The sequence below is a fragment of the Apodemus sylvaticus genome, chromosome 3 (assembly GCF_947179515.1).
Source record: "Apodemus sylvaticus chromosome 3, mApoSyl1.1, whole genome shotgun sequence".
Lineage (NCBI taxonomy): Eukaryota > Metazoa > Chordata > Mammalia > Rodentia > Muridae > Apodemus > Apodemus sylvaticus.
In genome coordinates, this window is record NC_067474.1 from 9,911,259 (window position 1) to 9,924,039 (window position 12,781).

The window sequence follows — 12,781 nt, forward strand, 5'->3', positions numbered from 1 at the left end:
ATGAAACAATTATACCATGATTTGTAATAAAGCTAGGTCAGGTGTAAGCATATGACAGTCTTCCATCAAGGGAACACTCTATGATCTGTAGCCTAGTAGTGACCCATTTGAGAGGAGCAACAAACTGCTCTAGAATTCATGGATTATGACACACCCAGTACCAAAACTACCACGGACATGCCACAGAAAGGCAGGTGCCTGAGTACTAAGTGTCCTGAGTGTTGTGTTCATTAAAAGAGAAATGGGCAAAGAATATCATCTATGGGAGTGTGGGGTGAGGTGTGGGGGAAGGGGGTGCCTCAGTGGGTCCAAGACAGAGACATCCCTTAACCCTGAGGGACCACACACACACACACACACACACACAGGACAATATAGTATAGAATAGAGTTTATTCAGGGGATGGGGAGGGGAATTAAGAGAGTAGCAGAGGCAGAGAAAGGTAGAGAGAAGGAGAGAGTAGAGAAGTAGAGGCTGGCCATGACCACATGGAGAGAGTGGGAAAGGGCATGGGGAGAGGAGGGAGCAAGGGGGCAAGAGGCAAGAGAAAGAGAGAGTAAGAAAGAGAGGAGGGGGCAAGCAGCCCCTATTATGTGGGTCAGGTCTACCTAGCTGTTGCCAGGTAATTGTGGGGAGTAGCATACTGGGCTGTTGCCAGGTAACTGTGGGGTGGGCATTAGACAGAATCTTAACACTGAGGACTTCGTGCTGTTATGAAGAATAGCTCTGGTTGTGGTACCCTCAGTCTTCACATCCTTCCCAATCAAAGTGTTCTGTGAAATCTCAGAGGGGGCTACTAGCTCCTCATTAGGCAATACTATTAGAGTTCCCAATAATAATGCTTGATCTTTGTTAAGTATCACTGCTGGAACAGATTAATGTTTCAATCCCCATGCTTGAAAAGAATTTAGAGATATAGATTATTAGCAATAATTATTTCTACTTTTAGAAAGAATTTGGAGTTGTAGCTTGTTGGTTAAGTTAGGATAAGATGTTTCTCCATGATTCCACTGTCAAAATTTTAGGAAATAATTTGAAGTTCAGAAAGGCACACTCTTAATAGTTAATCTAGTGATTTTTTTGTGGGGGGTGGTCAGTGAACAAAAACATTGGCAGCTTTACCAGTACTACCCGAAATGACAATCTTTCTAGAATTGGTGATCAAGGTGATAATTAATTTTTTGTATCCATTTTTGCCCTTGGCTTCCTGATCTGATTTAATTAAAAAATTTGATAATCAGTAGATGTGTACCCTGAGGATTTAAAGTAGAAATGAATAATAGATCTTATATAAAAGTTTAGATTTGTGATTGGCTTAAGAAAAAGTAAAAAAAAAAAAGATTATAGTTTCCTATTAGGAAGCTGCATCAACATAAAAAACTAATCTTGAAAAAACATAATAAAAATATGCATACTAAATGTATTCAGAGTAAATAAAAAACAATCATATTTTGATGTCAAAAGACTTTGGATGTTAAGGACCAATTTTCCTCTTAGAAATCACTTCAATCAGAGGAGAGGAAAGAGTTAAAATTGTACCCATTTAATGGCTTTCCTCTTTATGTCTACATTTTTGCTGCAACATTCCATTCAAAACCTGTAGTCACAGGCATACACACATACACAGACAAATACATACATACATACACACACACACACACACACACACACACACTCACACTCACACACACACACAAATGTACAAAATCAAACTTCAGCTGTCTCCTAGCTCTGACAAATACAGGGGCTGATGCTTGCAGCTAACCACTGGACTGAGCACTGGGTCCCTAATGGAGAAGTTAGAGAAATGACTGAAGAAGCTGAAGGTGTTTGAAGCCCCATAAGAACAACAAAATCCCGCCTCAGAGCTCCCAGAGACTAAATCACCACCCAAGGAGTACACATGGAAGGACCCATGGCTCCAGCTACATGGCCTTGTAGGGCATTAATGGGAGGACAGGCCTTTGGCCTTGTGAAGACTTGCTGCCCCAGTGTAGGGGAATTTGCAGGTGGGGACGCAAGAGTGGGTGTGTGGGTAGTTGGGGGTACACCTCATAAAAGCAGGGGGAGGGGGCAAAGGGATAGTGGGTTTCAGGGGGATAGGAGAAAACCAGGAAAGGAGATAACATTTGAAATGTACATAAAGAAAAATACAATTAAAAAATGTAAAAATACAGATGGAGACACTCTAAGCCAATCATCTAACTGAGCACAGGGTCTCCACTGGGGGAGCTAGAGAAAGGACACAAGTAGCTGAAGGGGTTTGCAGTGCCATAGGAGGAACAACAATATGAGCCACCCAGTACCTCCAGAGCTCCCAGGGAGTAAACCACCAACCAAAGAGTACACATAGGCAACAGAGGATGGCCTTGTTGGATATCAAAGGGAGGAGATAAAAAGGAAGGGAATCTTCCCTTGTTCCTGGGAAGGCTCCATGCCACAGTATAGGGGAATACCAGGACAGGGGGAGTGGGTTGATTGGGGAACAGGGGGAGGGGGGATGGGTTAGGAGATTTTCAGGGAGGAAACCAGGAAAGGGGACAACATTTGAAATATAAATAAAGACTATATCTAAAAAAAGAAAGAAAGAAAGAAAGAAAGAAAGAAAGAAAGAAAGAAAGAAAGAAAGAAAGAAAGAAAGGAAGAAAGAAAGCAAACAAAAGAAAAAAAGAGTTCAGATACCCTAGAACTAAATTTTCGGATGGTTTTGAGATCCAAAAGTGGATGCTAGAAACCAAATCCAGGCCCTCTTCAAGAACAACAAAGTGTTCTTAACTGCTAAGCCATCTCCCTGTTCTCTTAAACTGTCTTCATTGTATATAAAAGCTTTGTGATTGGATAAAGCAATTTGATATAATATAGCACATATGAAACAAGGCCAGGCTTTGCAAAATCTTCTATCCCTTCTTTGTAGTACCCCTTCCTCCTAGGCTGCAGCAGTGCATCTCTAGAAGGAGAGTCTTGTAATCAGACAAGGTGGGTCAGGGAGGTTCTTTGAGGCTGGCTCCTGATCAGAAGGTCAAGTAAAGGTTAAACGATTATTCCTGTCTTGATACCTTACTTGATGAAGAGAATTCTAGTTTCTATGACTTGTGTTAGAGATGAGGAATTATGGTTTCTGTGATTCACTTTAGTGGAAAATTGAGTATGAGAGCAGTGAGGCTGGAGGGCAGAGACCCGAGTGTCAAGTATGCTTATTGAACTTTTGTATATCCAGGCCAAAGTTTTCAACACAACAAACTGCCCTGCCTGAGTCATCATTTTCTGAGTCCATACCCAGGATATACCTGAAACTAGCTTTAAAGTATCATGTAATGATATATTCCCAAGACCAGTGGGGCTCTGCTCTGGGTTGGATCTTGAGGTATTTATCCTTGAGTCCTGGGTTGGATCTTGAGGAATCTATCAATGAGTCCTGGCTTAGATCTTGAGGTATCCATGGTCCTCACAGAGCTCTGGTTTGTGACTCAGATGCTGAGTTCTCCATTTTCTATTCCTTGGTTTAATTCTGGAGTCCATTCCTCCCCCAAGTGATCAGCTAAGTGTTTTTCTGTAACTAACAAACAAGGCACTATTTAACACATAATGAAGCCTCAGAAATTAACACTAAGCAACAGTAAAAGGATATCACTTTGTATTGTTCAAAGCAACAGTCCCAAAAATGCAGTAGGAGAAGCTGCATTCATGAACAAATGTCTAGAGCAGTGGTTCTCAACCTACTAATTCTGCAACCCTTTAATACAGTTCCATATTTTGTGATGATACACAAACATAAAATTATTTGTGTTGTTACTTCATAACTGTAATTTTGTTACTGTTATTACAAAGAATGTAAATATCTGTGTTTCTGAAGGATTTAAGTAACCCCTGTGAAAGCATTGTTCGAGTCCAAAAGTGTGGGAAGCCTGGGATTAGTTCGACCTATAAATGAACTTATATGTTTTAAAGAGAGAGAGGGTTAGTGATAGGATTTAGACTAAGTTTTGAGAAAATGGCTTTAGACTCCAGAGTAAATATTTTCATGTCTCAAATGGGAGCCATGAAGTTATAATATACAGACGACATTGAAACAGGACATAAGTAAAACTTAGCTAGTTAGAATCCGTCTACCATCTCCATATGAAGTTACTACAGGTTGTCAAGCACCAGTGACTGAGAAGGTGGTGAGATTCTCTGTAGAGACTTTTGTGTAGTTATGTATAGTAGATTCCTGTGTCATCCACAGGAAAACATTTCCAAGATCCTCATGAAATACCTGAAGCTATGCACTGTATTAAATCGTGTGTATTCTAAGATTGTCCTTATACACGTATATCTATGTTGAAGCTTATTTTATAAATTAGGTACAGTGAAAAATTACTCAATGAAAGACCAGAATGATTATAACTGTATTATAGTAAAAGTCATATGGCTATATTGTCTTTTTCAATATATCTAGTTAGAAGGCCTTATCCTCTTCCAGGTGATACTGAAGTGAATTTGGAGGAATGATGTAGGTGCTGTGATGTGGTATTAGGATGATGCACAGGGAAAAATAGACAGTATGTACTGTGATACTGTGACAGTCTATTTGAGAATGTAACAGCTCTAGACTGCTTATACAGAGGACACTTTGCTCTATGTCTGGGTTTTTCCTGCAGACCATTTCCAGATGAGAGCAACCCCAAAACAGAAAGGACTTCACAGCTACATAAATCACCAGGCTGAAGCTCACAGGAAATGTTTTCTGGACCAGTGCTGGGAGCAAATGGGATACAATCATATGGTTGAAACTTAAGTAAAATACACCTGAGGAGAGTTACATCATTTTAAATAAAATGAACTTGTACATATCTACAGTCATCAACTGCAGTTCCAGCCAAAGATGCCTAAAGAAAAGGTTTTGTTTAATACCTCCCCACTTTAAATTGTTAAATAAGTTTCAAAGATTTTTAAATTAATTAAATGTTTGAATTGCACACCTACTATAAGGAGTATAATTTTTATTAATGAAAATAATTTGTAAACCAATTAAACAAAAGCTGAAACCCCACCTCCACACCTTTCTTCTTTGGATCAGGTCTTGGTAAATCGCCTGGGAAGACCTTGAGTATGCCATCCTTCTGCTTCAGCCTGCTAAGTACTGGGATTAGAATCTACATGACTTAGCCATCTATATAGAAACACCTTTAATAGAGAAAATGACCTATCTAGATGATCAGAGATAAGCATTGCTTCTCTTGGTAAGGTAAACGTGGACAAAACACACAGACTATTGAATTATAGCGTTACTAAATGTTTTTAATAATGCTGAATTGCCCTTCTAAGTATTTCTGAATTCTCCTCATTCTGTATAAAGGCAAATGGCTCCCTGAGACTTCAAATATTGACAGGTCCTGTTTTGTTTGTAGATCACAAATGATACGGTATGGTTCTTTCTGCTTAGCATCTGCTTTTATGTCACTCTTGACTAACCATCTGAATCAGAAACAAACTTGACCTATTCCAGCATTTTCATCATTGCCATTTGCAGTATTCACCAATGTTTCCAAGCTGCAGGACGGAAGAGTCAGGAATTGGGTCCAGGTTCTCTGTTAGTTCCAGAGTTCTTCAGACAATAATCATGTTGTCAATGGCAGAACATTTAAATCCCAGCAAGAAATTTCCTTTGTAGCATTAGACCATCACAGAAACTATACTGGTCAAAATACAGAGAAGAACTGACCCTAAGGTCCTCAGCTCCAACAGATATATCTATAACATCACTGCTGTACCTAAAGCTCATGATAGAAAGATTGTAAGATTCAAAGAACTGGTAAGTCTGCCTTGAGATTATATTTTCTAGAAATGACAGGGAAGCTTTATCCAAACTTTGCAACAATAAGGCCGTCTAAACAAGACCAAAACCTGTTTTGAAAACACTAATAAACATGCTAACATGGAAGAGGAAAATCTCAATGATTCTTAACCCTAGTCTGATGACTACCAAGGGAGGAGGAATTAGTCTTTCTGATGGCTGAGCCCTTTAATTGCACAGCACCAAGACAGAGATACCATGCATGCACAAGTAACACTAAACATGCTTAGCATGTTTATATACATGAATGTGTGTATATGTATGTGAGTGTAATAAAAAAAGAAAAAGCTATGATTTTGAGGTGGAGGAAGTGAAGGAGTCTGCAGGATGATGAGGCTTAAAGGGGGGAGTATAGGGGTTAGGTGAGTGTGGCTAGGCGGCGTGGGGGAAGGTGTCCAGGCGGGCCCTTGCCTGGGCACCTCTGCCCCTGAGGGACCACACACACACAGACATGGTATAGAATAGAGTTTATTCAGAATAGGGGGTGGGAGTTAGTGGGAGAGAAAGAGAGGGAGAGAGAGAGAGAGAGAGAGAGAGAGAGAGAGAGAGAGAGAGAGGAGGGAGAGAGAGAGTGGAGGCCGGCCATGACCACGTGGAGGGGGGGGGGGGAAGAGCCCCAGGGGCAGAGAGGTGAGAGTATGTGGGAGAGCGGAGAGCAAAGAGAGAGAGGAGGAGCAGGTAGCCCCTCTTATAGTGGGCCAGATCTCTGGGGCGGGGCATACCTGGCCATTGCCAGGTAGGTGTGGGGTGGAGCTTAGACAAAACCCCAACAGGAAGGAGCATGGGAGTGCTTGTGGAGAGGAAAGAAATGCAGAAAATGATACATTTATATTTTAATTAAAATTTAAAAGGTAACAAAAAATGAGTCATTGCTCACAAAGTGTAAACAAATTGAAAGGAGATGGGACCTTAATTTGTCATTGGAGTTTTGTAAAGCAGTTGGAAGAGTTTGCATTTATTACAAACTTTGCTTTCCTATGATGATACAGTTTCCAAGTATGTCAAAGAACGCCATTACTGCCTCCTTCAAAGGTTTTCCACAATTCCATGCCAGTCTGAACCCAGCAAGTTTATGCACTGCATGAGGCCTGGAATGCAGCATTGTTTTCACTCTCTCCGTCCCCTCATTCTGTTTCTCTGGGAGCTTTCATTGCATTGCATTTCATTGGGAGGAATAGACATGTTTCTCTGTTTTTAAACTGGGCACTTTGGGTTTTTTTGGGTTTATTTAACCACAGTTGGAGAACACACTCAAAATAAGTTTGATCAGGAAAGTAATGAGATGCTTCAGAAGAATTCATCAGGCAGTCAGGTAGAGACTCAAATTTAAGCCAGCTTCATTCAATGTACAAGCAGAAATTCAAGAGAGGAGATGAAGTTTGACTCAGGGACAGAGTAAAGACAGTAAAGAAAGCAATTTGTGCACAGAATTGGCTTGGATTGGCAACTGATTGGCTATCAGGATTTTCTGATTAGCCTCCAGCTTATTCAACTTATCGTCATTCTTTATTCCAGGGATTCAGGACTCCTCAGCTGCACAATTTCTAATTTATTTCCTCAGTGGCTGTTCCTACATGTCAGCACATCACATGTGATCCTCTCAGTTTTCTGATGCTAGAGAAATGGAGAGTTTAGTCTCATCTTTTCGTCATTTTTATTCTTGCCCCTACCTTTCCTTGCCTTCTTCCTTGAGGGGCAGGGCCATTTACAGCAACTTTTTGCACTTTTGCTTCCATTCAAACTATCCAAGAGTTTTCTGTCTTAGGAGCTCCATTACTCTTCTTTCTCCACAATGTGAATCTGGTTCCACACTGGGATGCTGCCATTCCACCCTTAGTTACAATAGTTCAGCAAACATTTGGCTTTGGCTTTGGCTTTAAATCAATGACAAATACTCCAAGCTTTGTAGATAAATGGACTCCTTTTTATTGGTTATTTTATTTATTTACATTTCAAATGTCATCCCCCCCTTTCCAGTCTCACCTCCACAAACCCCCTCAGGGTAACAAAGTTGGGAGTTGACTCTTCCAGAAACAAAAGATTAAAGGCAGCCACTACCAGCTATCTGAAGCCTTGTGTTGAAAGGTCCTGTCTAATCCTTTGTAAATGGAGACTTGATAGATGGGTTCATTGTGGTGGCCTAAGTGCCTTGGTTACCAAAGCAGGAGAAGGGTTTACCTCAGTTTCCCTCATTTTGGAAGTCAAATGAAAGCAATTCTGCTTCTCAGATCATTGCTGCAGGCCTTTCTAAAACCAGCTGCAGAGAGTAATTTTGGACAGCTCAGATTTGTATTCATAGGAAATACAACTTGAGGGCTTGAAATAAAACCATTTTGTACATTCATTCGTGAAAGCCACCACCCAGTTTCAGGTCTGCTTATCATGTTTAGGCTCTTTTGACATGGTCTCACTACGAAGCACTGACATGCCTGGAGCCTACTGTATAGACCAGGCCTGAGTTCTGGTGATGGTCTTCCAGCCTCTACCTTTACAGTGCTGGAATTAAAGACATGCACCACCATACCTAGCAGACCTTTTGATCTGTTGACATTAATTTATTACAAACTTTGCAGTTTTCTATTATTTAAGTGTTTCATATGAGTCACATTTTCCACTGCATTTTCATTTCTAATATTGACATTGCATGGTGAACTTTATGGATTCCCTCCCCACCCCAAACTCGTTGGGCACCCAGTATTACACACTTCCCAAGACTAGAACACTAGAGAACATAGGCAGAGATCACAACTTGTGAATGACAGAGTCACACTTAACCAAGAGCACCTCTTTACTCATCTCTGCAGTCATTGCTAAGCTCAAAGGAAGAAAGATATTCTATATGTAATATTAGAAAGATTAAATAGGGATGGCCTTTTACTGGGTTTTGTTGGTTTTTCTGTGCAAAGGTCCACCTGCCTGCTCTGCAGTACAGGTCACCTGTCTGCCTGCCTCGTGTTGTGGAGACGTGGGCCGCATTGAGATACACCAGGCCAAACAGTTCCCCATCTTAAATAAAGTGGGACTTTATTTAAGATGGGGAAAGGGGTAGCAGGCTGGAAGAAGGAAGAAGAGAGAGACGGAGAAACGCTGCCCAGTTATATACGGGTGATGACATAATTACAGGTAAAGGTGGGCCATTGAATTCTGGGTATATGGCAGCTGTTGCCTTGGCAACAGACCTATACACTGTCCTAATTGTCGCCTGTATGATGTCACAGGCCTCGCAGGTCTCGGTACCTACAGGTTTAAATGGTCTTTTTCTGAAGTAATAAGCCATTTCTAAGCTTCTGATATATTACAGGAAGATTTTTACTGAAAAATGTATTAAATGATCACTGTTTCATGGAGTAATAACTCTTGGATAAAAACTGGAGCTCAAGAAAGGCTTATCTTTTTATAGTATAAACTCATGCACATCTTAGCTCTGTTGCCTGAAATTTGGGCTTCTTGGATTTCCAAAGATTTTAAAATAAATAGTAATGACAAAGACAGGGGAGCATAGGTGGGTTGGAAGGAAGAAGTCAACAGGTTTTGTCTTTAGTACCAAAATAATTGCTAGGAATCAGTTATGGTGCAGCTAGTGTAGTAAATAATACAATGGCTCAATGAACCATAAAAGTCATCAGCCCTGTTGAGAACTGATAGAAATTGGAAGAGATTTTCATTATAACTGTTGGGGTTTTGTCTAAGCTCCACACCACACCTACCTGGCAAAAGCCAGATATGCCCCGCCCCAGAGATCTGGCCCACTATAAGAGGGGATACTTGCTCCTCCTCTCCCTCTTTGCTCTCTGCTCTCCCACACTCTCTCACCTCTCTGCCCCTGGGTCTCTTCCCCCCTCTACGTGGTCATGGCCGGCCTCCACTCTCTCTATTCTCTCTCTCTCTCTCTCTCTCTCTCTCTCTCTCTCTCTCTCTCTCTCTCTCTCTTCTCTACCTCTCTCTACCACTAACTCCCAATAAACTCTATTCTATACCATGTCTGTGTGTGTGTGGTCCCTCAGGGGCAGAGGTGCCCAGGCAAGGGCCCGCCTGGACACCTTCCCCCACGCCGCCTAGCCACACTCACCTAACCCCCTATACTCCCCCCCTTTAAACCCCTTCATCTTGGTGCCGAAAGTCCTTCAATAACATCTCTAGGTTAGCACAGCTTCAAGAAAGAAAAAAGATTAGCAGTGCATCAAAAAAAACCCCAATTCACTGTGCCTTCCATACTTGCTAAGTTCCCCCTTGAGTTTTTCCCCAAATTCCTATGAAGCTGGTAAGAGCTGAGAGACACATTGCCAAGGATGAGAGCGCTGTCAGACCCTCTCCTTTGTTCAAGTCCAAGGTAGAGATAATGGGTTTTATGGGCTTCTAGAAGGATTGTGATAAGTGATTACTAAAAAGGAGAGGGATTACACAAATTAAATATGTGGGAGATTTTCTGTCTATAAATAAACATTTCCTTAGAATTGTTTTAATACAGGTCAGGAATTGGGTTTTACCACAGTGTGGAATGTGTTGCAGGCTTGGTCTCCAGTGACCACATTGAAGAAGTAAAATATTGAAGCTGGAACCTAGTGAGTGGTGGTCAGAACATGGAGGCACTGCCCTGTGTAGAGATTCAGGTAGCTGTTATGATATTTCATGTGGTTGTTATTAATTATAACCCACTATTGTGAATTCTACACAAGTATTCTGCTGGCTGGCCTCTTGCTGTGTAATTCTCTGTATGGTCTGACTGTGATTGTTAGTATTCTGTCTAAGCTCCACCACACACTTACCTGGCAACAGCCATGTATATGCCCCAATCCATAGACCTGACCCACTATAAAAGGGGCTACTTGCCCCTCCTCTCTCTCTCTCTCATCGCTCTTGCCTCTTGGCACTCTCACCTCTCTGCCCTTCTTGGACTCTCCTCCCCTCTCCCCTCTCTCCACGTGGTCATGGCTGGCCTCCACTTCTCTACTCTCTACTCTCTCTCTCCCTCTCTCTCTCTCTCTTTCTCTCTCTGCTTCTCTAACTCCCATCCTCTGCCCAGAATAAACTCTATTCTATACCATGTCTGTTTGCTTGTGGCCCCACAGGAGGAACAGGTACCTGGGCATGGGCCCGCCTAGGCACCCCTTCCCCCACACCACCATGCCAGACTCTCTACAAACCCCTTTCTCTCTTTTTATGACCCTTCAGTGATGTTGTTGTTAGATCTATCTAATGAGGACTTCATTAGAGGCCACAAGGGTGGTACTTCCCAATCTTTCTGTCTCTACAACTGCTATCTAAATAATTCCCTTTGTTATACAAGTATCCCAATCTCAGGGATTTTGTTAGAGCAATGGAAAAAAAAATAAACTACTATTCTTCCATGTTGGTTTGGGGGAGTTTTCTTGTACAGAGTTGAAACACTTGATGCCTCATGTGCACCGTATTACATGAAGGCCAAGAGCCCTTTCTGACAAAGATTTTCATTTTATTTCAAAATATTCTAGCTTAACCTTGTAAGAGTATGACTTAAAGTCCATGGAAGGAACCTAACTAGCAAGAAAATGGGACTGAGAGATGATATCCCTCTTTGGTGCGTTTCCCTACCCTTTCCATTTTGTGCACTGCTTAAAAAATAAATGGTAATGTATTGTATATACAGTTATTATCAATTGAGTAGATAACTCTCACATAACAGTAGTTTGAAATGAAATTGAAAAGTTATTAATGTGACCCTAATTAGTAAAAACATATTTTTTTTTGGTATTACATTGTTATTCTTTTACCACCCATTTGTCTTACAGAGGGAACTGAGTAGGTCATTAGGTCAAATGAATCAGGCAGAAAATTACAGTTGAGAAACAAAATTATGGCATTATCTTGCATGAGGAAAGCAAAGGAGTATCACTGGCTGGAGAGCAAGTGTGACCTGCGACCCTATTCTGTTTCATGTTATTGATGGCATGATGCCTTCAGCCTCTGTGTGGGCATCATTGTCATCCAGGCTTCATTTAGCACAACTATTTTTTATTGGGTTTCAAAGGTCGATTGTGATCCCAGTAGGTTTTTTTGTTTTTTGTTTTTGCTTTTCCTGCATTCTTTCTTCTTTTTGGCCACTGAAGATGGGTTTTTAGCTTCTTTCACTCAAAAATTTTTATTCTCTCAGTGATAGTTTCTGAACACAAATGATGCTTCACAAATACAATGCTTCTGTGCTCTGCTGATTTATATGATGAAATCTTTAACATGCATGTGTAATTGTCTGCTTGGTGGTATGTATGCCACCCTACACCGTTCACACCAGCCTGTTCAGAGTGCTGTCAGAAGCAGTAGGAAGACGGGGTGTGTCCACTTAGGTTTTGTTTTCTGTCAGAGGGAACACAGTTTGTCCCGGAGATACATATGCTATTTAGGAACTGAACTCTAACAGACTATATCACCCAATGAACACTTGGTTCTCAATGTGTTCAAAGCTGTAGATATATTGGTTCATGTTCTTCTCTGTTACTCAGTCACTAAAACAAAGGAAGATACATTGGAAAAGGTTTTGGTTATTCTTGGCAAATACAAACAGGAAGCTAGTATTAACACTCTGACTTTCCATCACTGAGAAAAGTCAAGTGTCTTATGTACACAATAAGTGTGTGGGCATTATCTTTCACATCTTAAATACTTCCCCAACTCACTAAAACCAGAGATTGGCCCATTTGAACCAAAAGCCGCCACTTCTGAATCCAAGCCAGATAAATCTGCTGTAGTAAGGAAGGGTGACCATGTGTTCAAAGATGAGCTGTCTTCCTGTGTTGTGTGGGGAGTTAGTGAAACCTTTTAGAGGTGGTGCCAAATGAGGGAACTTAGAGCACTGTTGACATGTCCTGGAAAGGGTATGAGGGCCTTTCCTGTCTCTTTCCTTTTGCTTTCTGTCTACCATGACTTGAGCAGATGTCATATGCTACATGCTGTCACTGTGGTATAGTGTCA